Genomic DNA, 21,711 nt, shown 5'->3' with positions numbered 1-21,711 from the left:
GTTTGAACGGTACAGTAAGTTTTCGAGGAACCTATTCATGACAAGACCTGAGCAGCGTCGACTCCGTGGCGCAACGGTAGCGCGTCTGACTCCAGATCAGAAGGTTGCGTGTTCAAATCACGTCGGGGTCACAATGAAATTTTCGTTTACGAAAGCCATAGGCGAGTATGTCAGTTTAATCAGATACCAAACGATTACAGAGAACGGACGAACAGAACTTGCTTGAAAAAAGCTACTAGTGCAGTTTTCGCATTCTGACATTAAGGTGATGGCGCCGACTCGCACTTTCTCCAGGCGCGAAGTGTCTAGTATTTTTGATATTTATATCGTTTAACGCTAATATATAACTGAGAGATAATGATTACACGATATTTTGCTCGATTAGACGTCTTTAGCCAGGCAGAGTGTAATATTTTTCGTTAAGTTATGGGAATAGGAAGATCGTGAATGGGGGTATAGCTCAGTCGTAGAGCATTCGACTGCAGATCGAGAGGTCCCCGGTTCAATCCCGGGTGCCCCCTTCATTTTTCAGTATCTCGAAAAAACAAAAGACGATTGTCGCGGTGAGTTGCAAATACATGTTTGAGATGCACTCCGCACGCCATACCGAAGGCTTTGGAGCAACATTTCAATGGGAGGATCGCAGCCAAGGGTCTTGCAGGTCATCGTCCTCCCGCCATGAGGTCGAACTGGACGAAATCCACTTGCTTGGGGGAAGAATCTTGTACACTGAATTTTATAGAATATGGTGATAGGCAAAAGTTTTCATGTACTGCTGCACGGAGAAACAACAATTGGATGAGCTGGGATTTGAACCCAGGACTTTCTGCATGCGAAGCAGACACTCTACCACTGAGTTACACCCCCGCCAGAGCAAGTACATCTGGGACGAGTCTCTCCTGGATACTACTGTCATTATTTCTTAGGTTTGAACGGTACAGTAAGTTTTCGAGGAACCTATTCATGACAAGACCTAAGCAGCGTCGACTCCGTGGCGCAACGGTAGCGCGTCTGACTCCAGATCAGAAGGTTGCGTGTTCAAATCACGTCGGGGTCACAATGAAATTTTCGTTTACGAAAGCCATAGGCGAGTATGTCAGTTTAATCAGATACCAAACGATTACAGAGAACGGACGAACAGAACTTGCTTGAAAAAAGCTACTAGTGCAATTTTCGCATTCTGACATTAAGGTGAAGGCGCCGACTCGCACTTTCTTCAGGCGCGAAGTGTCTAGTATTTTTGATATTTATATCGTTTAACGCTAATATATAACTGAGAGATAATGATTACACGATATTTTGCTCGATTAGACGTCTTTAGCCAGGCAGAGTGTAATATTTTTCGTTAAGTTATGGGAATAGGAAGATCGTGAAAGGGGGTATAGCTCAGTCGTAGAGCATTCGACTGCAGATCGAGAGGTCCCCGGTTCAATGCCGGGTGCCCTCTTTATTTTTCAGTATCTCGAAAAAACAAAAGACGATTGTCGCGGTGAGTTGCAAATACATGTTTGAGATGCACTCCGCACGCCATACCGAAGGCTTTGGAGCAACATTTCAATGGGAGGATCGCAGCCAAGGGTCTTGCAGGTCATCGTCCTGCCGCCATGAGGTCGAACTGTACGAAATCCACTTGCTTGGGGGAAGAATCTTGTACACTGAATTTTATAGGATATGGTGATAGGCAAAAGTTTTCCTGTACTGCTGCACGGAGAAACAAAAATTGGAGGAGCTGGGATTTGAACCCAGGACTTTCTGCATGCGAAGCAGACACTCTACCACTGAGTTACACCCCCGCCAGAGCAAGTACATCTGGGACGAGTCTCTCCTGGATACTACTGTCATTATTTCTTAGGTTTGAACGGTACAGTAAATTTTCGAGGAACCTATTCATGACAAGACCTAAGCAGCGTCGACTCCGTGGCGCAACGGTAGCGCGTCTGACTCCAGATCAGAAGGTTGCGTGTTCAAATCAAGTCGGGGTCACAATGAAATTTTCGTTTACGAAAGCCATAGGCGAGTATGTCAGTTTAATCAGATACCAAACGATTACAGAGAACGGACGAACAGAACTTGCTTGAAAAAAGCTACTAGTGCAATTTTCGCATTCTGACATTAAGGTGAAGGCGCCGACTCGCACTTTCTCCAGGCGCGAAGTGTCTAGTATTTTTGATATTTATATCGTTTAACGCTAATATATAACTGAGAGATAATGATTACACGATATTTTGCTCGATTAGACGTCTTTAGCCAGGGAGAGTGTAATATTTTTCGTTAAGTTATGGGAAGAGGAAAATCGTCGGGGGGGGGGGGGGGGGGTATAGCTCAGTCGTAGAGCATTCGACTGCAGATCGAGAGGTCCCCGGTTCAATCCCGGGTGCCCCCTTCACTTTTCAGTATCTCGAAAAAACAAAAGACGATTGTCGCGGTGAGTTGCAAATACATGTTTGAGATGCACTCCGCACGTTATACCGAAAGCTTTAGAGCAACATTTCAATGGGAGGATCGAAGCCAAGGGTCTTGCAGGTCACCGTCCTCCCGCCATGAGGTCGAACTGTACGAAATCCACTTGCTTGGGGGAAGAATCTTGTACACTGAATTTTATAGAATATGGTGATAGGCAAAAGTTTTCATGTACTGCTGCACGGAGAAACAAAAACTGGAGGAGCTGGGATTTGAAGCCAGGACTTTCTGCATGCGAAGCAGACACTCTACCACTGAGTTACACCCCCGCCAGAGCAAGTACATCTGGGACGAGTCTCTCCTGGATACTACTGTCATTATTTCTTAGGTTTGAACGGTACAGTAAGTTTTCGAGGAACCTATTCATGACAAGACCTAAGCAGCGTCGACTCCGTGGCGCAACGGTAGCGCGTCTGACTCCAGATCAGAAGGTTGCGTGTTCAAATCACGTCGGGGTCACAATGAAATTTTCGTTTACGAAAGCCATAGGCGAGTATGTCAGTTTAATCAGATACCAAACGATTACAGAGAACGGACGAACAGAACTTGCTTGAAAAAAGCTACTAGTGCAATTTTCGCATTCTGACATTAAGGTGAAGGCGCCGACTCGCACTTTCTCCAGGCGCGAAGTGTCTAGTATTTTTGATATTTATATCGTTTAACGCTAATATATAACTGAGAGATAATGATTACACGATATTTTGCTCGATTAGACGTCTTTAGCCAGGCAGAGTGTAATATTTTTCGTTAAGTTATGGGAATAGGAAGATCGTGAAAGGGGGTATAGCTCAGTCGTAGAGCATTCGACTGCAGATCGAGAGGTCCCCGGTTCAATCCCGGGTGCCCCCTTCATTTTTCAGTATCTCGAAAAAACAAAAGACGATTGTCGCGGTGAGTTGCAAATACATGTTTGAGATGCACTCCGCACGCCATACCGAAAGCTTTGGAGCAACATTTCAATGGGAGGATCGAAGCCAAGGGTCTTGCAGGTCACCGTCCTCCCGCCATGAGGTCGAACTGTACGAAATCCACTTGCTTGGGGGAAGAATCTTGTACACTGAATTTTATAGAATATGGTGATAGGCAAAAGTTTTCATGTACTGCTGCACAGAGAAACAAAAATTGGAGGAGCTGGGATTTGAACCCAGGACTTTCTGCATGCGAAGCAGACAATCTACCACTGAGTTACACCCCCGCCAGAGCAAGTACATCTGGGACGAGTCTCTCCTGGATACTACTGTCATTATTTCTTAGGTTTGAACGGTACAGTAAGTTTTCGAGGAACCTATTCATGACAAGACCTAAGCAGCGTCGACTCCGTGGCGCAACGGTAGCGCGTCTAACTCCAGATCAGAAGGTTGCGTGTTCAAATCACGTCGGGGTCACAATGAAATTTTCGTTTACGAAAGCCATAGGCGAGTATGTCAGTTTAATCAGATACCAAACGATTACAGAGAACGGTCGAACAGAACTTGCTTGAAAAAACTGCTAGTGCAATTTTCGCATTCTGACATTAAGGTGAAGGCGCCGACTCGCACTTTCTCCAGGCGCGAAGTGTCTAGTATTTTTGATATTTATATCGTTTAACGCTAATATATAACTGAGAGATAATGATTACACGATATTTTGCTCGATTAGACGTCTTTAGCCAGGGAGAGTGTAATATTTTTCGTTAAGTTATGGGAATAGGAAGATCGTGAAAGGGGGTATAGCTCAGTCTTAGAGCATTCGACTGCAGATCGAGAGGTCCCCGGTTCAATCCCGGGTGCCCCCTTCATTTTTCAGTATCTCGGAAAAACAAAAGACGATTGTCGCGGTGAGTTGCAAATACATGTTTGAGATGCACTCCGCACTCCATACCGAAAGCTTTGGAGCAACATTTCAATGGGAGGATCGCAGCCAAGGGTCTTACAGGTCATCGTCCTCCCGCCATGAGGTCGGACTGTACGAAATCAACTTGCTTGGGGGAAGAATCTTGTACACTGAATTTTATAGAATATGGTGATAGGCAAAAGTTTTCCTGTACTGCTGCACGGAGATACAAAAATTGTAGGAGCTGGGATTTGAACCCAGGACTTTCTGCATGCGAAGAAGACACTCTACCACTGAGTTACACCCCCGCCAGAGCAAGTACATCTGGGACGAGTCTCTCCTGGATACTACTGTCATTATTTCTTAGGTTTGAACGGTACAGTAAGTTTCGAGGAACCTATTCATGACAAGACCTAAGCAGCGTCGACTCCGTTGCGCAACGGCAGCGCGTCTGACTCCAGATCAGAAGGTTGCGTGTTCAAATCACGTCGGGGTCACAATGAAATTTTCGTTTACGAAAGCCATAGGCGAGTATGTCAGTTTAATCAGATACCAAACGATTACAGAGAACGGACGAACAGAACTTGCTTGAAAAAAGCTACTAGTGCAATTTTCGCATTCTGACATTAAGGTGAAGGCGCCGACTCGCACTTTCTCCAGGCGCGAAGTGTCTAGTATTTTTGATATTTATATCGTTTAACGCTAATATATAACTGAGAGATAATGATTACACGATATTTTGCTCGATTAGACGTCTTTAGCCAGGCAGAGTGTAATACTTTTCGTTAGGTTACGGGAACAGGAAGATCGTGAAAGGGGGTATAGCTCAGTCGTAGAGCATTCGACTGCAGATCGAGAGGTCCCCGGTTCAATCCCGGGTGCCCCCTTCATTTTTCAGTATCTCGAAAAAACAAAAGACGATTGTCGCGGTGAGTTGCAAATACATGTTTGAGATGCACTCCGCACGCCATACCGAAGGCTTTGGAGCAACATTTCAATGGGAGGATCGCAGCCAAGGGTCTTGCAGGTCATCGTCCTCCCGCCATGAGGTCGAACTGTACGAAATCCCCTTCCTTGGGGGAAGAATTTTGTACACTGAATTTTATAGAATATGGTGATAGGCAAAAGTTTTCATGTACTGCTGCACGGAGAAACAAAAATTGGAGGAACTGGGATTTGAACCCATGACTTTCCGCATGCAAAGCAGACACTCTACCACTGAGTTACACCCCCGCCAGAGCAAGTACATCTGGGACGAGTCTCTCCTGGATACTACTGTCATTATTTCTTAGGTTTGAACGGTACAGTAAGTTTTCGAGGAACCTATTCATGACAAGACCTAAGCAGCGTCGACTCCGTGGCGCAACGGTAGCGCGTCTGACTCGAGATCAGAAGGTTGCGTGTTCAAATCACGTCGGGGTCACAATGAAATTTTCGTTTACGAAAGCCATAGGCGAGTATGTCAGTTTAATCAGATACCAAACGATTACAGAGAACGGACGAACAGAACTTGCTTGAAAAAAGCTGCTAGTGCAATTTTCGCATTCTGACATTAAGGTGAAGGCGCCGACTGGCACTTTCTCCAGGCGCGAAGTGTCTAGTATTTTTGATATTTATATCGTTTAACGCTAATATATAACTGAGAGATAATGATTACACGATATTTTGCTCGATTAGACGTCTTTAGCCAGGCAGAGTGTAATACTTTTCGTTAGGTTACGGGAACAGGAAGATCGTGAAAGGGGGTATAGCTCAGTCGTAGAGCATTCGACTGCAGATCGAGAGGTCCCCGGTTCAATCCCGGGTGCCCCCTTCATTTTTCAGTATCTCGAAAAAACAAAAGACGATTGTCGCGGTGAGTTGCAAATACATGTTTGAGATGCACTCCGCACGCCATACCGAAGGCTTTGGAGCAACATTTCAATGGGAGGATCGCAGCCAAGGGTCTTGCAGGTCATCGTCCTCCCGCCATGAGGTCGAACTGTACGAAATCCACTTGCTTGGGGGAAGAATCTTGTACACTGAATTTTATAGAATATGGTGATAGGCAAAAGTTTTCATGTACTGCTGCACGGAGAAACAAAAATTGGAGGAGCTGGGATTTGAACCCAGGACTTTCTGCATGCGAAGCAGACACTCTACCACTGAGTTACACCCCCGCCAGAGCAAGTACATCTGGGACGAGTCTCTCCTGGATACTACTGTCATTATTTCTTAGGTTTGAACGGTACAGTAAGTTTTCGAGGAACCTATTCATGACAAGACCTGAGCAGCGTCGACTCCGTGGCGCAACGGTAGCGCGTCTGACTCCAGATCAGAAGGTTGCGTGTTCAAATCACGTCGGGGTCAGAATGAAATTTTCGTTTACGAAAGCCATAGGCGAGTATGTCAGTTTAATCAGATACCAAACGATTACAGAGAACGGACGAACAGAACTTGCTTAAAATTAGCTACTAGTGCAGTTTTCGCATTCTGACATTAAGGTGAAGGCGCCGACTCGCACTTTCTCCAGGCGCGAAGTGTCTAGTATTTTTGATATTTATATCGTTTAACGCTAATATATAACTTAGAGATAATGATTACACGATATTTTGCTCGATTAGACGTCTTTAGCCAGGCAGAGTGTAATATTTTTCGTTAAGTTATGGGAATAGGAAGATCGTGAATGGGGGTATAGCTCAGTCGTAGAGCATTCGACTGCAGATCGAGAGGTCCCCGGTTCAATCCCGGGTGCCCCCTTCATTTTTCAGTATCTCGAAAAAACAAAAGACGATTGTCGCGGTGAGTTGCAAATACATGTTTGAGATGCACTCCGCACGCCATACCGAAGGCTTTGGAGCAACATTTCAATGGGAGGATCGCAGCCAAGTGTCTTGCAGGTCATCGTCCTCCCGCCATGAGGTCGAACTGTACGAAATCCACTTGCTTGGGGGAAGAATCTTGTACACTGAATTTTATAGAATATGGTGATAGGCAAAAGTTTTCATGTACTGCTGCACGGAGAAACAACAATTGGATGAGCTGGGATTTGAACCCAGGACTTTCTGCATGCGAAGCAGACACTCTACCACTGAGTTACACCCCCGCCAGAGCAAGTACATCTGGGACGAGTCTCTCCTGGATACTACTGTCATTATTTCTTAGGTTTGAACGGTACAGTAAGTTTTCGAGGAACCTATTCATGACAAGACCTAAGCAGCGTCGACTCCGTGGCGCAACGGTAGCGCGTCTGACTCCAGATCAGAAGGTTGCGTGTTCAAATCACGTCGGGGTCACAAAGAAATTTTCGTTTACGAAAGCCATAGGCGAGTATGTCAGTTTAATCAGATACCAAACGATTACAGAGAACGGACGAACAGAACTTGCTTGAAAAAAGCTACTAGTGCAATTTTCGCATTCTGACATTAAGGTGAAGGCGCCGACTCGCACTTTCTCCAGGCGCGAAGTGTCTAGTATTTTTGATATTTATATCGTTTAACGCTAATATATAACTGAGAGATAATGATTACACGATATTTTGCTCGATTAGACGTCTTTAGCCAGGCAGAGTGTAATATTTTTCGTTAAGTTATGGGAATAGGCAGATCGTGAAAGGGGGTATAGCTCAGTCGTACATTCGAGTCGCAGCCGCGGTGCGGGACGGACGTGTGGCGGCTGGCTTGGCGTCTTGAAGTAAACACCGGCTGTTTGCTGTCACGAGGTTAGTCACTTCGTTACCTTTGTGAGTCAGGCTATGTTTACTGATTTCAAGATAAAATGAACGCGACTACTGTAATGAGGAAAGACACGATTAAATTTACTTTCGACCGAAATTTCTTGAGGCCTAAGGCATATGAAGTAAAGCAGTGGTTACTCGATGCTGTTAAGATTACTGGCAATGACATAATAGGTGTGCATTTATCGTTCGTTTCCAACGCGGCGTTTGTCAAACTGACTAACCCAGATTTGTGTGTCTCTATCATGGATAAGTGTGGCGGAGTATTGAAGTTTAAACATTCCGACGGTACAGTGAGTGATGTTTCTGTCTTACACGCCGGTTTAGGCATACGTACCGTTAGGGTCTTTGAGTTGCCGTTTGAGGTTTCTGCAGAGGACATTAATACAATCCTTCGACCGTATGGCCGTGTTCTTTCGAACGTTGCAGAAAAATGGTCGGAGCCACATATGTTTCCCGTCCTGAACGGAGTGCGTCAAGTAAAGATAGATCTTCAAAGGCACATACCGTCATATATAAATGTATGCGGTCACCGCGCCATAGTTATCTACGACGGTCAACCCAAGACATGTGCTTTGTGTAACTCACCAGAGCACATACGCAGTGAATGTAGTAAACGGCGTGTCCCCCAGCTACCGAGCGGGGAGGCTGCAGTTCCTGGCGCTGCTGTCAGCCTTCCGTTAACGTATGCGGCTGCCACGTACGGCCACCAATCTGCAGAAACGACAACAGTTGAGCACGTTGAACGACTCGCAGCGCCTGCGGCCGCCACAACCGCCCCAGAGTTGATCGCCTCTGTGGACGACCGAGCAGCTCCTGTTCGGCCCTCTTGCGACGATACATCTGCGATAAGTGGTCCGGACGACAGACAAACGGAACTGCGGGAGAGGATACAGTCATGCGAAGAACTAGGTACTGAACAGCCATCTTCGGACTCGCAGAGACACGAAGTGTCCCAAGAATCTACCAAGTCACCGACGGAAGTCGCCAAATTACTCGACCTCCCGCCCGACGCACAGGGCGAACGAGCTGAAAGGATGTCGAGTGATGGCGACGCTGGTGTCCGTAACCGAGCCGTACACCACCCGGAAATGCAAGGAGGCCAACCTCCGGAACCCCACCCGACAAATGCGGAAGTGAAGGAACCCCCAGCTGAGGTTCTTCGAGAAATTCACACGAGGAACTCTGCGCCAACGACCGAACCGCTCTCACCACTGTCTTCTTCCACCGAACCACCAGAACATTCGCCTGACTTGTCTCCTACGGGATCCCTGCGGAGGAGGAAGAAGTCAAAAAAGCGTCGTTTGGCACACCAAGCGGCAGAGACTTTGGCCCCAGCTCTCAGGGAAAAGCTGAAACATCTACAGCACAAGGATCAGAAGGCAGAAGATCTGGAGCCAGTAGGGACTACTGGGCACCCAGACAGAACGGCAAGGCAAGAAGACCCGGGGGGTGACCACCACCCATCGCAAATTGGGCTCACGAACATAGCTCCAGAAGGTGGTTCATTGCCAGGTCAACACGCACCAGCAGCACCAGTCAATTGGGCGGACGATGGCGCAGATCAGGGTGTAGATAACAAGGATGATGACACAAGTCAGGAAGAAGACCTTTTTTATTAATAGAGTTGTCAAGATCGCCTTGAGACTAAACGAGGGACTGATGACGACGGACAGATTCCATATGAAAATGTTGCGCAGTCAATAAACTTACCTGAACTATCTGGACCATGCTCCAAACCTATAATGTGACCACATTAAATATTAACAAAATTCAAAATGCAACTAAAGTAGCCGCACTTCAAGATTTTATCTATCAGTCGGACACCGATATTGCCCTTTTACAGGAAGTGCTGATTCGAGACCTTCATATCCCAGGATTCAATGCTATTTTAAATGTAGCTGCCGAACATAGTTGTGGGACGGCTATTCTTGCCCGAGAGGGCATCGAAATGACAGACATTTGTAAATTAGACTCTGGGAGGGGCATTCGGTGTAACATCCATAATACAGCTATTATAAATGTTTATGCACCATCAGGCAATAATGCACGAGAAGAAAGGGCCACGTTTTACAAAAGTGATATTTTAATTCTACTTCATGACAACCCTGCTAAGGTTCTGCTTGGAGGTGACTGGAATTGCGTACTTAATGACAAGGACCAACGGCCAAATTTTAATAAGTCCAAGGAGCTACAGTATTTAGTGTCGCACATGAAATGGACAGATGCTTGGGAACTGAAATTTCCTACATTGGTCAAATTTACTTACTTTAGTAGCAGGTCCCAAAGTAGGATTGACCGATTTTATGTATCATCTACTTTAGAACATGATGTTGTTGGCGTTGAAGTAATACCTACTTTTATTTCCGACCACCTAGGCGTCAAGTGCAGCATACGTTTAAGCAAACAGTCAGCTTACTGGGGCAGGCCCTTTTGGAAACTGAATATAAGCGTGCTATTGGAGAACGCCTTAGCTGCAGAAATACAAGAGACTTGGCGGGCCGCCTTACGAGTGCGTCACAAACATCGGTCCACCGTTGAATGGTGGACCGCTGTGGCGAAGAAAAAATTAAGGGCGACTCTGATAGCGTTTAGCAAGGAGAGGATGAGGTGGATAAGACACACAACAGAGTTCCACTACGCCTGCTTACGTGATCTTTACGAGGAGCCACTGTCCCAGGAAATTCTCATACAGATCAACAAAACAAAAGCAGCGCTCCTCAATATTAAGAGATCACAGCTAGAAGGATTAAAAATCAGAACGCACTCACACAGTATTGTGGCAGACGAAAATGCCTCAATATATCACCTCATACAACACGCCAAACAACGGCGACGAAATTTTATAGGGTCTCTCAGAGCCGAAGATCAGAGAGTCCTCACCACCCAGAAAGACATGATCGACGAGGCGTATCGTTTTTACAATTCCCTATATAGTGTCAATCAGATAGACGACAATGCTGTACGAGACCTCTTATCACCAACAGGCCTAGAGAACACTATAACGGAAGAGGACAACCGCAACTTCTATGCTGCCCTCACCAAGGATGACGTTTTTGACGTAATTAGGTGCTCACCTTCCAAGAAGTCACCAGGCCCAGATGGGCTGCCACTGGAGTTTTACCAAGCGTACTGGCACATTATAGGCAATGAATTCACGGACATGATAAACGAAATTCTTCATGGGGAGGATGTCCCAGTGGCCTTCAAACAGAGCATAACAGTGTTAATTCCAAAGGGCAGGACCACAGGTTTAAAGGATATTACAAAGACACGGCCCATAAGCCTCTTGAATTCTGACTACAAAATAGTAGCTAGGGTTCTTAAAGAGAGACTGCAACCGATTTTAGGAAAGATCATCGGTAGTCATCAGACTTGTCTTCCAGGGCGCAGTATCTTTACAACTGTAAGTGCGTACAGGGACATAGCTTCCATTTTTGCAAATACAACAGCAAATGGTGGTCTGGCTTTTATCGACTTTAGCAAGGCATTTGACAGGGTCAATCACGAATATCTTCTGAAAACCATGACCTACATGGGGTTTTATGATGGTAATGTGAACGTTTTAGCCAACATCTTAAATGGTTTATCAACGAAAGTAATTATTAATGGTCATCGCACTAAAGATATTCCCGTAGCCAGTGGAGTCCCTCAGGGGAGTCCATTGTCGATGATGTTATATGTAGTTGCCTTGGAACCACTTTTAAGGAGGTTAGATGACGTCTTAGAGGGCTTGCTAGTGTCAGGCATGAAACAAGTGACGAATGCATTCGCAGATGACGTAGGAGTGATAATTCGCAGCGCCGCAGACATAGCACGGTTAACAGAACACTTGCAGTTGTACTGCACGGCCTCGGGTGCGAGAATAAATGACACGAAGAGTGTTTTTCTAAATCTGCACGGACTATCTGACGTCACCATCACTTGGGCTAAGAGTGTGGACCGGCATACAGCCCTGGGAGTTACTCTCTACAGCTGCCCTCTTCGGATAATCGCATCTAACTGGAGAACTGTCCTCGATAAGATCCGTGGCACGCTCATTTTAAATCATATGAGGGACGTCAACATCAAGCAAAAAATTAAGTTGATAAACTTAGCGGTTTTATCCAGGGCAACTTACATCGGCCAGATTTTGCCAATACCTAAAGGAATAGCTAAAGCGATAATGTCGACCGTTTGTAGCTACATTTGGCACGGGAATATCTTTCGAGTTGCTGTGGACGCGTTGACCTTACCACCGGAAGAGGGAGGCCTTGGCCTCACAGATGTCCACAAAAGATCTACTGCCTTATTTCTTAAGCGGTCTTTGCACGTTATTGAAAGTCATCCAGACGGCCTAACGGCTCAATTATTCAATTTTTTTAAACCACAAAGCTTCCAACCGCCTACAGATATAAGTCAGATCAATTATAAATTAAAACATATTAGATTCTTCTACTTTGAATTAAGCTACATGCGCTGCATAGTACGGGATAAACGCAAGAGAAACTGTCGCTATATCATTAACAGTTTACGAACGGCGGCCAATTACAATAAGACACAGGCCAAGAACCCGAACAGAGCCTGGAAAACTATTTGGACCAATATCAACAACAAGTTACTATCAACGGAAGTTCAGGTGGCATGGTACAGAGTGGTGAATAACGTCATAAGTACTAATGAAAAACTTCATTCTATAGGTCTCAGTGACACAAACACTTGTCAGAAATGTAACGCAACTGACACGTTGGATCACCGCTTTGTCTGCAGGGGGTATAAAGATATATGGCAAGAGGTCAAGCAGCAGATCGCCTTCCTGACCCGCAGCGATGGGAGGGAGCTCAATTTGAATCTTATTTTCTTCCCGGACAAGGTATTTTTTCCTGCACCGAAAAATAATGCCATATTATGGCTTCTTGGGAACTACGTGAGTTACGTTGTCAACTCGAAAGGTGACGATAATATCACGGACGCGGAATACTATAAATTACACAAGCAACAAGATCATAAAAAGAATTTTGGAAATATGTTACGAATCCTGTTTCACAAACAGGGAATAGGTTAAGATGTCACGGTAAAATCATCCTAGGACGAAACGAGCTAAAGTAGGGGACTGCTGGTGAGGGTGAAGTACGGTGGGGACTTCGTGTGCCCCGTGGCCGCTTCGGTAGCCGTGAAGGCCTCATCAGAACCCCGAAACAGCTATGCATACGGCAGTATCACCAATAGCAGCTGCATTTAGAATGTCAGCCATTCTATTCCCGAAGAGGTTCTTCAATTTCATTTCCTTCTTTCATTATTAAAAAAAAAAAAAATTCAATAAACAAAAAAAAAACAAAGAAATTAAGCATTCGAAAAAAAAAGTCGTAGAGCATTCGGAAAAAAATAGTCTGTAAAAAAAAAAAAGTGGTTAAGGCGTCTGACTCGAAATTACATTCCCTTTAGGAGCGAAAAAAAAAAAAAAGTCGTAGAGCATTCGACTGCAGATCGAGAGGTCCCCGGTTCAATCCCGGGTGCTCCCTTCATTTTTCAGTATCTCGAAAAAACAAAAGACGATTGTCGCGGTGAGTTGCAAATACATGTTTGAGATGCACTCCGCACGCCATACCGAAGGCTTTGGAGCAACATTTCAATGGGAGGATCGCAGCCAAGGGTCTTGCAGGTCATCGTCCTCCCGCCATGAGGTCGAACTGTACGAAATCCACTTGCTTGGGGGAAGAATCTTGTACACTGAATTTTATAGAATATGGTGACAGGCAAAAGTTTTCATGTACTGCTGCACGGAGAAACAAAAATTGGAGGAGCTGGGATTTGAACCCAGGACTTTCTGCATGCGAAGCAGACACTCTACCACTGAGTTACACCCCCGCCGGAGCAAGTACATCTGGGACGAGTCTCTCCTGGATACTACTGTCATTATTTCTTAGGTTTGAACGGTACAGTAAGTTTTCGAGGAACCTATTCATGACAAGACCTAAGCAGCGTCGACTCCGTGGCGCAACGGTAGCGCGTCTGACTCCAGATCAGAAGGTTGCGTGTTCAAATCACGTCGGGGTCACAATGAAATTTTCGTTTACGAAAGCCATAGGCGAGTATGTCAGTTTAATCAGATACCAAACGATTACAGAGAACGGACGAACAGAACTTGCTTGAAAAAAGCTACTAGTGCAATTTTCGCATTCTGACATTAAGGTGAAGGCGCCGACTCGCACTTTCTCCAGGCGCGAAGTGTCTAGTATTTTTGATATTTATATCGTTTAACGCTAATATATAACTGAGAGATAATGATTACACGATAATTTGCTTGATTAGACGTCTTTAGCCAGGCAGAGTGTAATATTTTTCATTAAGTTATGGGAATAGGAAGACCGTGAAAGGGGGTATAGCTCAGTCGTAGAGCATTCGACTGCAGATCGAGAGGTACCCGGTTCAATCCCGGGTGCCCCCTTCATTTTTCAGTATCTCGAAAAAACAAAAGACGATTGTCGCGGTGAGTTGCAAATACATGTTTGAGATGCACTCCGCACGCCATACCGAAGGCTTTGGAGCAACATTTCAATGGGAGGATCGCAGCCAAGGGTCTTGCAGGTCATCGTCCTCCCGCCATGAGGTCGAACTGTACGAAATCCTCTTGCTTGGGGGAAGAATCTTGTACACTGAATTTTATAGAATATGGTGATAGGCAAAAGTTTTCATGTACTGCTGCACGGAGAAACAAAAATTGGAGGAGCTGGGATTTGAAGCCAGGACTTTCTGCATGCGAAGCAGACACTCTACCACTGAGTTACACCCACGCCGGAGCAAGTACATCTGGGACGAGTCTCTCCTGGATACTACTGTCATTATTTCTTAGGTTTGAACGGTACAGTAAGTTTTCGAGGAACGAATTCATGACAAGACCTAAGCAGCGTCGACACCGTGGCGCAACGGTAGCGCGTCTGACTCCAGATCAGAAGGTTGCGTGTTCAAATCACGTGTGGGTCACAATGAAATTTTCGTTTACGAAAGCCATAGGCGAGTATGTCAGTTTAATCAGATACCAAACGATTACAGAGAACGGACGAACAGAACTTGCTTGAAAAAAGCTACTAGTGCAATTTTCGCATTCTGACATTAAGGTGAAGGCGCCGACTCGCACTTTCTCCAGGCGCGAGGTGTCTAGTATTTTTGATATTTATATCGTTTAACGCTAATATATAACTGAGAGATAATGATTACACGATATTTTGCTCGATTAGACGTCTTTAGCCAGGCAGAGTGTAATATTTTTCGTTAAGTTATGGGAATAGGAAGATCGTGAAAGGGGGTATAGCTCAGTCGTAGAGCATTCGACTGCAGATCGAGAGGTCCCCGGTTCAATCCCGGGTGCCCCCTTCATTTTTCAGTATCTCGAAAAAACAAAAAGACGATTGTCGCGGTGAGTTGCAAATACATGTTTGAGATGCACTCCGCACGCCATACCGAAGGCTTTGGAGCAACATTTCAATGGGAGGATCGCAGCCAAGGGTCTTGCAGGTCATCGTCCTCCCGCCATGAGGTCGAACTGTACGAAATCCACTTGCTTGGGGGAAGAATCTTGTACACTGAATTTTATAGAATATGGTGATAGGCAAAAGTTTTCATGTACTGCTGCACGGAGAAACAAAAATTGGAGGAGCTGGGATTTGAAGCCAGGACTTTCTGCATGCGAAGCAGACACTCTACCACTGAGTTACACCCCCACCAGAGCAAGTACATCTGGGACGAGTCTCTCCTGGATACTACTATCATTATTTCCTAGGTTTGAACGGTACAGTAAGTTTTCTAGGAACCTATTCATGACAAGACCTAAGCAGCGTCGACTCCGTGGCGCAACGGTAGCGCGTCTGACTCCAGGTCAGAAGGTTGCGTGTTCAAATCACGTCGGGGTCACAATGAAATTTTCGTTTACGAAAGCCATAGGCGAGTATGTCAGTTTAATCAGATACCAAACGATTACAGAGAACGGACGAACAGAACTTGCTTGAAAAAAGCTACTAGTGCAACTTTCGCATTCTGACATTAAGGTGAAGGCGCCGACTCGCACTTTCTCCAGGCGCGAAGTGTCTAGTATTTTTGATATTTATATCGTTTAACGCTAATATATAACTGAGAGATAATGATTACACGATATTTTGCTCGATTAGACGTCTTTATCCAGGCAGAGTGTAATATTTTTCGTTAAGTTATGGAAATAGGAAGATCGTGAAAGGGGGTATAGCTCAGTCGTAGAGCATTCGACTGCAGATCGAGAGGTCCCAGGTTCAATCCCGGGTGCCCCCTTCATTTTTCAGTATCTCGAAAAAACAAAAGACGATTGTCGCGGTGAGTTGCAAATACATGTTTGAGATGCACTCCGCACGCCATACCGAAGGCTTTGGAGCAACATTTCAATGGGAGGATCGCAGCCAAGGGTCTCGCAGGTCATCGTCCTCCCGCCATGAGGTCGAACTGTACGAAATCCACTTGCTTGGGGGAAGAATCTTGTACACTGAATTTTATAGAATATGGTGATAGGCAAAAGTTTTCATGTACTGCTGCACGGAGAAACAAAAATTGGAGGAGCTGGGATTTGAAGCCAGGACTTTGTGCATGCGAAACAGACACTCTACCACTGAGTTACACCCCCGCCAGAGCAAGTACATCTGGGACGAGTCTCTCCTGGATACTACTGTCATTATTTCTTAGGTTTGAACGGTACAGTAAGTTTTCGAGGAACCTATTCATGACAAGACCTAAGCAGCGTCGACTCCGTGGCGCAACGGTAGCGCGTCTGACTCCAGATCAGAAGGTTGCGTGTTCAAATCACGTCGGGGTCACAATGACATTTTCGTTTACGAAAGCCATAGGCGAGTATGTCAGTTTAATCAGATACCAAACGATTACAGAGAACGGACGAACAGAACTTGCTTGAAAAAAGCTACTAGTGCAATTTTCGCATTCTGACATTAAGGTGAAGGCGCCGACTCGCACTTTCTCCAGGCGCGAAGTGTCTAGTATTTTTGATATTTATATCGTTTAACGCTAATATATAACTGAGAGATAATGATTACACGATATTTTGCTCGATTAGACGTCTTTAGCCAGGCAGAGTGTAATATTTTTCGTTAAGTTATGGGAATAGAAAGATCGTGAAAGGGGGTATAGCTCAGTCGTAGAGCATTCGACTGCAGATCGAGAGGTCCCCGGTTCAATCCCGGGTGCCCCCTTCATTTTTCAGTATCTCGAAAAAACAAAAAGACGATTGTCGCGGTGAGTTGCAAATACATGTTTGAGATGCACTCCGCACGCCATACCGAAGGCTTTGGAGCAACATTTCAATGGGAGGATCGCAGCCAAGGGTCTTGCAGGTCATCGTCCTCCCGCCATGAGGTCGAACTGTACGAAATCCACTTGCTTGGGGGAAGAATCTTGTACACTGAATTTTATAGAATATGGTGATAGGCAAAAGTTTTCATGTACTGCTGCACGGAGAAACAAAAATTGGAGGAGCTGGGATTTGAAGCCAGGACTTTCTGCATGCGAAGCAGACACTCTACCACTGAGTTACACCCCCACCAGAGCAAGTACATCTGGGACGAGTCTCTCCTGGATACTACTGTCATTATTTCCTAGGTTTGAACGGTACAGTAAGTTTTCGAGGAACCTATTCATGACAAGACCTAAGCAGCGTCGACTCCGTGGCGCAACGGTAGCGCGTCTGACTCCAGGTCAGAAGGTTGCGTGTTCAAATCACGTCGGGGTCACAATGAAATTTTCGTTTACGAAAGCCATAGGCGAGTATGTCAGTTTAATCAGATACCAAACGATTACAGAGAACGGACGAACAGAACTTGCTTGAAAAAAGCTACTAGTGCAACTTTCGCATTCTGACATTAAGGTGAAGGCGCCGACTCGCACTTTCTCCAGGCGCGAAGTGTCTAGTATTTTTGATATTTATATCGTTTAACGCTAATATATAACTGAGAGATAATGATTACACGATATTTTGCTCGATTAGACGTCTTTATCCAGGCAGAGTGTAATATTTTTCGTTAAGTTATGGAAATAGGAAGATCGTGAAAGGGGGTATAGCTCAGTCGTAGAGCATTCGACTGCAGATCGAGAGGTCCCCGGTTCAATCCCGGGTGCCCCCTTCATTTTTCAGTATCTCGAAAAAACAAAAGACGATTGTCGCGGTGAGTTGCAAATACATGTTTGAGATGCACTCCGCACGCCATACCGAAGGCTTTGGAGCAACATTTCAATGGGAGGATCGCAGCCAAGGGTCTCGCAGGTCATCGTCCTCCCGCCATGAGGTCGAACTGTACGAAATCCACTTGCTTGGGGGAAGAATCTTGTACACTGAATTTTATAGAATATGGTGATAGGCAAAAGTTTTCATGTACTGCTGCACGGAGAAACAAAAATTGGAGGAGCTGGGATTTGAAGCCAGGACTTTGTGCATGCGAAACAGACACTCTACCACTGAGTTACACCCCCGCCAGAGCAAGTACATCTGGGACGAGTCTCTCCTGGATACTACTGTCATTATTTCTTAGGTTTGAACGGTACAGTAAGTTTTCGAGGAACCTATTCATGACAAGACCTAAGCAGCGTCGACTCCGTGGCGCAACGGTAGCGCGTCTGACTCCAGATCAGAAGGTTGCGTGTTCAAATCACGTCGGGGTCACAATGAAATTTTCGTTTACGAAAGCCATAGGCGAGTATGTCAGTTTAATCAGATACCAAACGATTACAGAGAACGGACGAACAGAACTTGCTTGAAAAAAGCTACTAGTGCAATTTTCGCATTCTGACATTAAGGTGAAGGCGCCGACTCGCACTTTCTCCAGGCGCGAAGTGTCTAGTATTTTTGATATTTATATCGTTTAACGCTAATATATAACTGAGAGATAATGATTACACGATATTTTGCTCGATTAGACGTCTTTAGCCAGGCAGAGTGTAATATTTTTCGTTAAGTTATGGGAATAGAAAGATCGTGAAAGGGGGTATAGCTCAGTCGTAGAGCATTCGACTGCAGATCGAGAGGTCCCCGGTTCAATCCCGGGTGCCCCCTTCATTTTTCAGTATCTCGAAAAAACAAAAAGACGATTGTCGCGGTGAGTTGCAAATACATGTTTGAGATGCACTCCGCACGCCATACCGAAGGCTTTGGAGCAACATTTCAATGGGAGGATCGCAGCCAAGGGTCTTGCAGGTCATCGTCCTCCCGCCATGAGGTCGAACTGTACGAAATCCACTTGCTTGGGGGAAGAATCTTGTACACTGAATTTTATAGAATATGGTGATAGGCAAAAGTTTTCATGTACTGCTGCACGGAGAAACAAAAATTGGAGGAGCTGGGATTTGAAGCCAGGACTTTCTGCATGCGAAGCAGACACTCTACCACTGAGTTACACCCCCACCAGAGCAAGTACATCTGGGACGAGTCTCTCCTGGATACTACTGTCATTATTTCCTAGGTTTGAACGGTACAGTAAGTTTTCGAGGAACCTATTCATGACAAGACCTAAGCAGCGTCGACTCCGTGGCGCAACGGTAGCGCGTCTAACTCCAGATCAGAAGGTTGCGTGTTCAAATCACGTCGGGGTCACAATGAAATTTTCGTTTACGAAAGCCATAGGCGAGTATGTCAGTTTAATCAGATACCAAACGATTACAGAGAACGGACGAACAGAACTTGCTTGAAAAAAGCTACTAGTGCAATTTTCGCATTCTGACATTAAGGTGAAGGCGCCGACTCGCACTTTCTCCAGGCGCGAAGTGTCTAGTATTTTTGATATTTATATCGTTTAACGCTAATATATAACTGAGAGATAATGATTACACGATATTTTGCTCGATTAGACGTCTTTATCCAGGCAGAGTGTAATACTTTTCGTTAAGTTATGGAAATAGGAAGGTCGTGGAAGGGGGTATAGCTCAGTCGTAGAGCATTCGACTGCAGATCGAGAGGTCCCCGGTTCAATCCCGGGTGCCCCCTTCATTTTTCAGTATCTCGAAAAAACAAAAAGACGATTGTCGCGGTGAGTTGCAAATACATGTTTGAGATGCACTCCGCACGCCATACCGAAGGCTTTGGAGCAACATTTCAATGGGAGGATCGCAGCCAAGGGTCTTGCAGGTCATCGTCCTCCCGCCATGAGGTCGAACTGTACGAAATCCACTTGCTTGGGGGAAGAATCTTGTACACTGAATTTTATAGAATATGGTGATAGGCAAAAGTTTTCATGTACTGCTGCACGGAGAAACAAAAATTGGAGGAGCTGGGATTTGAACCCAGGACTTTCTGCATGCGAAGCAGACACTCTACCACTGAGTTACATCCCCGCCAGAGCAAGTACATCTGGGACGAGTCTCTCCTGGATACTACTGTCATTATTTCCTAGGTTTGAACGGTACAGTAAGTTTTCGAGGAACATATTCATGACAAGACCTAAGCAGCGTCGACTCCGTGGCGCAACGGCATTCTGGCTTTAGCCGTCGCCGCGTTCGGACGTGCTTGTTGTTTGATCCGCACACGTTTGCGCTATCGCCGGTGCTTTGTGTTTACCTACAGCTGTCTGTGCATTTTCGTAGTATTATTGCGTTTGGTGGTCCTGATAAGTGTTTTTGAAGTGTTATCGTCCGTTTTCCGTTTCGTTCTTCGTCGCGATTTCGGTTTCGACCGGAATTTCGCCGGCACTGAAGACCATGTCTGACACCGTCAGGAAGAATACGTTAGTCTTCTCGTTCGAGAAGGAAACCCGGCCGGTCCAACCCATTGCACTGGAGATCCATGATTGGCTCACAGAGGTAATCTGTATCAATTCTGACTCTGTTCACACCACGCAGTTAGATGCTGAAAAATACTGTGTTTATGTTAAATTTCTGTACTCCGTGACTGTCGATAAGTTACTTGCAAAATGGGGTAATTCTGTTGAATTTGTTCATCGAGATGGTTCAAAAAGTAATGTGTCTGTACGGAAAGCTGATATTATGTACACCAATGTGAGGATTTTGAATGTTCCTATCGAAGTTGACAATCAGTTGATCAAAGACGCTCTATCTAAATATGGGGAAGTTAAATCCATCTATAACGAACGATGGTCGAAGCTGTACAAGATACAGTGTTATAATGGCATTAGGTCCGTCGAAATGGAGGTGAAAGCCAATATTCCGTCCCACATATCTGTTGCAGGTCATAAAGCACATGTTGTTTATTCTGGACAGGAGCGTACGTGTAATATTTGTAACGAGACAGGTCATTTCAGACAAGATTGTCCACGCCGTGTTTTTGTCCTCCGGAATAATCTAACACAGCGTCAAAAATTGACCCTTAGCGACGTCTTACCAAGCAGCAACTCCCCTCCTTCTGCTAATGACAGTGGTGCAGGTACTACTACGATGCCCGCTATACCTAACACAGAGTTCCCCCCTCTGCAATTAGTAACAAGTCACCCTTCTGTTCCCGAATGCGATCTTCAGAATAAGAAACGACCGTTGGAAGCGACTGATGACGGCTCGGACGGTGAGTCCTCTCGCAATTCCCCCTCCACCCGCAAACAGAAGCAGTGTGATGCCGATGTGTTAGAGGAAACGGACAGTACATGTAGGGACGTAACGACAGCGGCAAAGGCAACCCAACCGCTGTCGGCGGCTGCACAGGTACCAACAGCCCACGGCGGCGAAGCAGTTTCGGTTGTCGCGGCGACGGACGAGCCGCACTCCGAACCCCGTGA

At 45.6% G+C, this 21,711-nt stretch overlaps 43 non-coding genes across 43 annotated transcripts; 31 read left to right on the top strand and 12 right to left on the bottom strand.

The window, feature by feature from the left end:
• The first annotated feature begins 59 nt into the window (after positions 1–59).
• Trnaw-cca (transfer RNA tryptophan (anticodon CCA)) lies at positions 60–131 on the top strand. Its single transcript has one exon. It is a non-coding gene; the product is annotated as a tRNA-Trp (tRNA).
• Positions 132–449: 318 nt separating this feature from the next.
• Positions 450–521, top strand: Trnac-gca (transfer RNA cysteine (anticodon GCA)). The gene has a single exon. It is a non-coding gene; the product is annotated as a tRNA-Cys (tRNA).
• A 274-nt stretch (positions 522–795) lies between these two features.
• Trnaa-cgc (transfer RNA alanine (anticodon CGC)) lies at positions 796–867 on the bottom strand. The gene has a single exon. It is a non-coding gene; the product is annotated as a tRNA-Ala (tRNA).
• A 118-nt stretch (positions 868–985) lies between these two features.
• Trnaw-cca (transfer RNA tryptophan (anticodon CCA)) lies at positions 986–1,057 on the top strand. The gene has a single exon. It is a non-coding gene; the product is annotated as a tRNA-Trp (tRNA).
• A 318-nt stretch (positions 1,058–1,375) lies between these two features.
• On the top strand, positions 1,376–1,447 carry Trnac-gca (transfer RNA cysteine (anticodon GCA)). Its single transcript has one exon. It is a non-coding gene; the product is annotated as a tRNA-Cys (tRNA).
• A 274-nt stretch (positions 1,448–1,721) lies between these two features.
• On the bottom strand, positions 1,722–1,793 carry Trnaa-cgc (transfer RNA alanine (anticodon CGC)). Its single transcript has one exon. It is a non-coding gene; the product is annotated as a tRNA-Ala (tRNA).
• A 118-nt stretch (positions 1,794–1,911) lies between these two features.
• On the top strand, positions 1,912–1,983 carry Trnaw-cca (transfer RNA tryptophan (anticodon CCA)). Its single transcript has one exon. It is a non-coding gene; the product is annotated as a tRNA-Trp (tRNA).
• Positions 1,984–2,311: 328 nt separating this feature from the next.
• On the top strand, positions 2,312–2,383 carry Trnac-gca (transfer RNA cysteine (anticodon GCA)). The gene has a single exon. It is a non-coding gene; the product is annotated as a tRNA-Cys (tRNA).
• A 274-nt stretch (positions 2,384–2,657) lies between these two features.
• On the bottom strand, positions 2,658–2,729 carry Trnaa-cgc (transfer RNA alanine (anticodon CGC)). Its single transcript has one exon. It is a non-coding gene; the product is annotated as a tRNA-Ala (tRNA).
• Positions 2,730–2,847: 118 nt separating this feature from the next.
• On the top strand, positions 2,848–2,919 carry Trnaw-cca (transfer RNA tryptophan (anticodon CCA)). Its single transcript has one exon. It is a non-coding gene; the product is annotated as a tRNA-Trp (tRNA).
• Positions 2,920–3,237: 318 nt separating this feature from the next.
• On the top strand, positions 3,238–3,309 carry Trnac-gca (transfer RNA cysteine (anticodon GCA)). The gene has a single exon. It is a non-coding gene; the product is annotated as a tRNA-Cys (tRNA).
• Positions 3,310–3,583: 274 nt separating this feature from the next.
• Trnaa-cgc (transfer RNA alanine (anticodon CGC)) lies at positions 3,584–3,655 on the bottom strand. Its single transcript has one exon. It is a non-coding gene; the product is annotated as a tRNA-Ala (tRNA).
• Positions 3,656–3,773: 118 nt separating this feature from the next.
• On the top strand, positions 3,774–3,845 carry Trnaw-cca (transfer RNA tryptophan (anticodon CCA)). The gene has a single exon. It is a non-coding gene; the product is annotated as a tRNA-Trp (tRNA).
• A 317-nt stretch (positions 3,846–4,162) lies between these two features.
• On the top strand, positions 4,163–4,234 carry Trnac-gca (transfer RNA cysteine (anticodon GCA)). The gene has a single exon. It is a non-coding gene; the product is annotated as a tRNA-Cys (tRNA).
• A 463-nt stretch (positions 4,235–4,697) lies between these two features.
• Positions 4,698–4,769, top strand: Trnaw-cca (transfer RNA tryptophan (anticodon CCA)). Its single transcript has one exon. It is a non-coding gene; the product is annotated as a tRNA-Trp (tRNA).
• A 318-nt stretch (positions 4,770–5,087) lies between these two features.
• Positions 5,088–5,159, top strand: Trnac-gca (transfer RNA cysteine (anticodon GCA)). The gene has a single exon. It is a non-coding gene; the product is annotated as a tRNA-Cys (tRNA).
• Positions 5,160–5,433: 274 nt separating this feature from the next.
• On the bottom strand, positions 5,434–5,505 carry Trnaa-ugc (transfer RNA alanine (anticodon UGC)). Its single transcript has one exon. It is a non-coding gene; the product is annotated as a tRNA-Ala (tRNA).
• Positions 5,506–5,623: 118 nt separating this feature from the next.
• On the top strand, positions 5,624–5,695 carry Trnas-cga (transfer RNA serine (anticodon CGA)). The gene has a single exon. It is a non-coding gene; the product is annotated as a tRNA-Ser (tRNA).
• Positions 5,696–6,013: 318 nt separating this feature from the next.
• Trnac-gca (transfer RNA cysteine (anticodon GCA)) lies at positions 6,014–6,085 on the top strand. Its single transcript has one exon. It is a non-coding gene; the product is annotated as a tRNA-Cys (tRNA).
• Positions 6,086–6,359: 274 nt separating this feature from the next.
• Trnaa-cgc (transfer RNA alanine (anticodon CGC)) lies at positions 6,360–6,431 on the bottom strand. Its single transcript has one exon. It is a non-coding gene; the product is annotated as a tRNA-Ala (tRNA).
• Positions 6,432–6,549: 118 nt separating this feature from the next.
• Positions 6,550–6,621, top strand: Trnaw-cca (transfer RNA tryptophan (anticodon CCA)). The gene has a single exon. It is a non-coding gene; the product is annotated as a tRNA-Trp (tRNA).
• Positions 6,622–6,939: 318 nt separating this feature from the next.
• On the top strand, positions 6,940–7,011 carry Trnac-gca (transfer RNA cysteine (anticodon GCA)). Its single transcript has one exon. It is a non-coding gene; the product is annotated as a tRNA-Cys (tRNA).
• A 274-nt stretch (positions 7,012–7,285) lies between these two features.
• On the bottom strand, positions 7,286–7,357 carry Trnaa-cgc (transfer RNA alanine (anticodon CGC)). Its single transcript has one exon. It is a non-coding gene; the product is annotated as a tRNA-Ala (tRNA).
• Positions 7,358–7,475: 118 nt separating this feature from the next.
• Trnaw-cca (transfer RNA tryptophan (anticodon CCA)) lies at positions 7,476–7,547 on the top strand. The gene has a single exon. It is a non-coding gene; the product is annotated as a tRNA-Trp (tRNA).
• Positions 7,548–13,762: 6,215 nt separating this feature from the next.
• Positions 13,763–13,834, bottom strand: Trnaa-cgc (transfer RNA alanine (anticodon CGC)). The gene has a single exon. It is a non-coding gene; the product is annotated as a tRNA-Ala (tRNA).
• Positions 13,835–13,952: 118 nt separating this feature from the next.
• On the top strand, positions 13,953–14,024 carry Trnaw-cca (transfer RNA tryptophan (anticodon CCA)). Its single transcript has one exon. It is a non-coding gene; the product is annotated as a tRNA-Trp (tRNA).
• A 318-nt stretch (positions 14,025–14,342) lies between these two features.
• Positions 14,343–14,414, top strand: Trnac-gca (transfer RNA cysteine (anticodon GCA)). Its single transcript has one exon. It is a non-coding gene; the product is annotated as a tRNA-Cys (tRNA).
• A 464-nt stretch (positions 14,415–14,878) lies between these two features.
• Positions 14,879–14,950, top strand: Trnaw-cca (transfer RNA tryptophan (anticodon CCA)). The gene has a single exon. It is a non-coding gene; the product is annotated as a tRNA-Trp (tRNA).
• Positions 14,951–15,268: 318 nt separating this feature from the next.
• On the top strand, positions 15,269–15,340 carry Trnac-gca (transfer RNA cysteine (anticodon GCA)). The gene has a single exon. It is a non-coding gene; the product is annotated as a tRNA-Cys (tRNA).
• A 275-nt stretch (positions 15,341–15,615) lies between these two features.
• Trnaa-cgc (transfer RNA alanine (anticodon CGC)) lies at positions 15,616–15,687 on the bottom strand. Its single transcript has one exon. It is a non-coding gene; the product is annotated as a tRNA-Ala (tRNA).
• Positions 15,688–15,805: 118 nt separating this feature from the next.
• Positions 15,806–15,877, top strand: Trnaw-cca (transfer RNA tryptophan (anticodon CCA)). Its single transcript has one exon. It is a non-coding gene; the product is annotated as a tRNA-Trp (tRNA).
• Positions 15,878–16,195: 318 nt separating this feature from the next.
• Trnac-gca (transfer RNA cysteine (anticodon GCA)) lies at positions 16,196–16,267 on the top strand. The gene has a single exon. It is a non-coding gene; the product is annotated as a tRNA-Cys (tRNA).
• A 464-nt stretch (positions 16,268–16,731) lies between these two features.
• On the top strand, positions 16,732–16,803 carry Trnaw-cca (transfer RNA tryptophan (anticodon CCA)). The gene has a single exon. It is a non-coding gene; the product is annotated as a tRNA-Trp (tRNA).
• A 318-nt stretch (positions 16,804–17,121) lies between these two features.
• Trnac-gca (transfer RNA cysteine (anticodon GCA)) lies at positions 17,122–17,193 on the top strand. The gene has a single exon. It is a non-coding gene; the product is annotated as a tRNA-Cys (tRNA).
• A 275-nt stretch (positions 17,194–17,468) lies between these two features.
• Positions 17,469–17,540, bottom strand: Trnaa-cgc (transfer RNA alanine (anticodon CGC)). Its single transcript has one exon. It is a non-coding gene; the product is annotated as a tRNA-Ala (tRNA).
• Positions 17,541–17,658: 118 nt separating this feature from the next.
• Trnaw-cca (transfer RNA tryptophan (anticodon CCA)) lies at positions 17,659–17,730 on the top strand. The gene has a single exon. It is a non-coding gene; the product is annotated as a tRNA-Trp (tRNA).
• A 318-nt stretch (positions 17,731–18,048) lies between these two features.
• Trnac-gca (transfer RNA cysteine (anticodon GCA)) lies at positions 18,049–18,120 on the top strand. Its single transcript has one exon. It is a non-coding gene; the product is annotated as a tRNA-Cys (tRNA).
• Positions 18,121–18,584: 464 nt separating this feature from the next.
• On the top strand, positions 18,585–18,656 carry Trnaw-cca (transfer RNA tryptophan (anticodon CCA)). Its single transcript has one exon. It is a non-coding gene; the product is annotated as a tRNA-Trp (tRNA).
• A 318-nt stretch (positions 18,657–18,974) lies between these two features.
• Positions 18,975–19,046, top strand: Trnac-gca (transfer RNA cysteine (anticodon GCA)). The gene has a single exon. It is a non-coding gene; the product is annotated as a tRNA-Cys (tRNA).
• A 275-nt stretch (positions 19,047–19,321) lies between these two features.
• On the bottom strand, positions 19,322–19,393 carry Trnaa-cgc (transfer RNA alanine (anticodon CGC)). Its single transcript has one exon. It is a non-coding gene; the product is annotated as a tRNA-Ala (tRNA).
• A 118-nt stretch (positions 19,394–19,511) lies between these two features.
• Trnaw-cca (transfer RNA tryptophan (anticodon CCA)) lies at positions 19,512–19,583 on the top strand. Its single transcript has one exon. It is a non-coding gene; the product is annotated as a tRNA-Trp (tRNA).
• A 318-nt stretch (positions 19,584–19,901) lies between these two features.
• Trnac-gca (transfer RNA cysteine (anticodon GCA)) lies at positions 19,902–19,973 on the top strand. The gene has a single exon. It is a non-coding gene; the product is annotated as a tRNA-Cys (tRNA).
• Positions 19,974–20,248: 275 nt separating this feature from the next.
• Trnaa-cgc (transfer RNA alanine (anticodon CGC)) lies at positions 20,249–20,320 on the bottom strand. The gene has a single exon. It is a non-coding gene; the product is annotated as a tRNA-Ala (tRNA).
• Between the last annotated feature and the right edge of the window lie 1,391 nt (positions 20,321–21,711).

The sequence above is a fragment of the Schistocerca cancellata genome, chromosome 3 (assembly GCF_023864275.1).
Source record: "Schistocerca cancellata isolate TAMUIC-IGC-003103 chromosome 3, iqSchCanc2.1, whole genome shotgun sequence".
NCBI classification, from domain to species: domain Eukaryota; kingdom Metazoa; phylum Arthropoda; class Insecta; order Orthoptera; family Acrididae; genus Schistocerca; species Schistocerca cancellata.
This window is presented reverse-complemented; position numbering and strand designations above follow the sequence as displayed.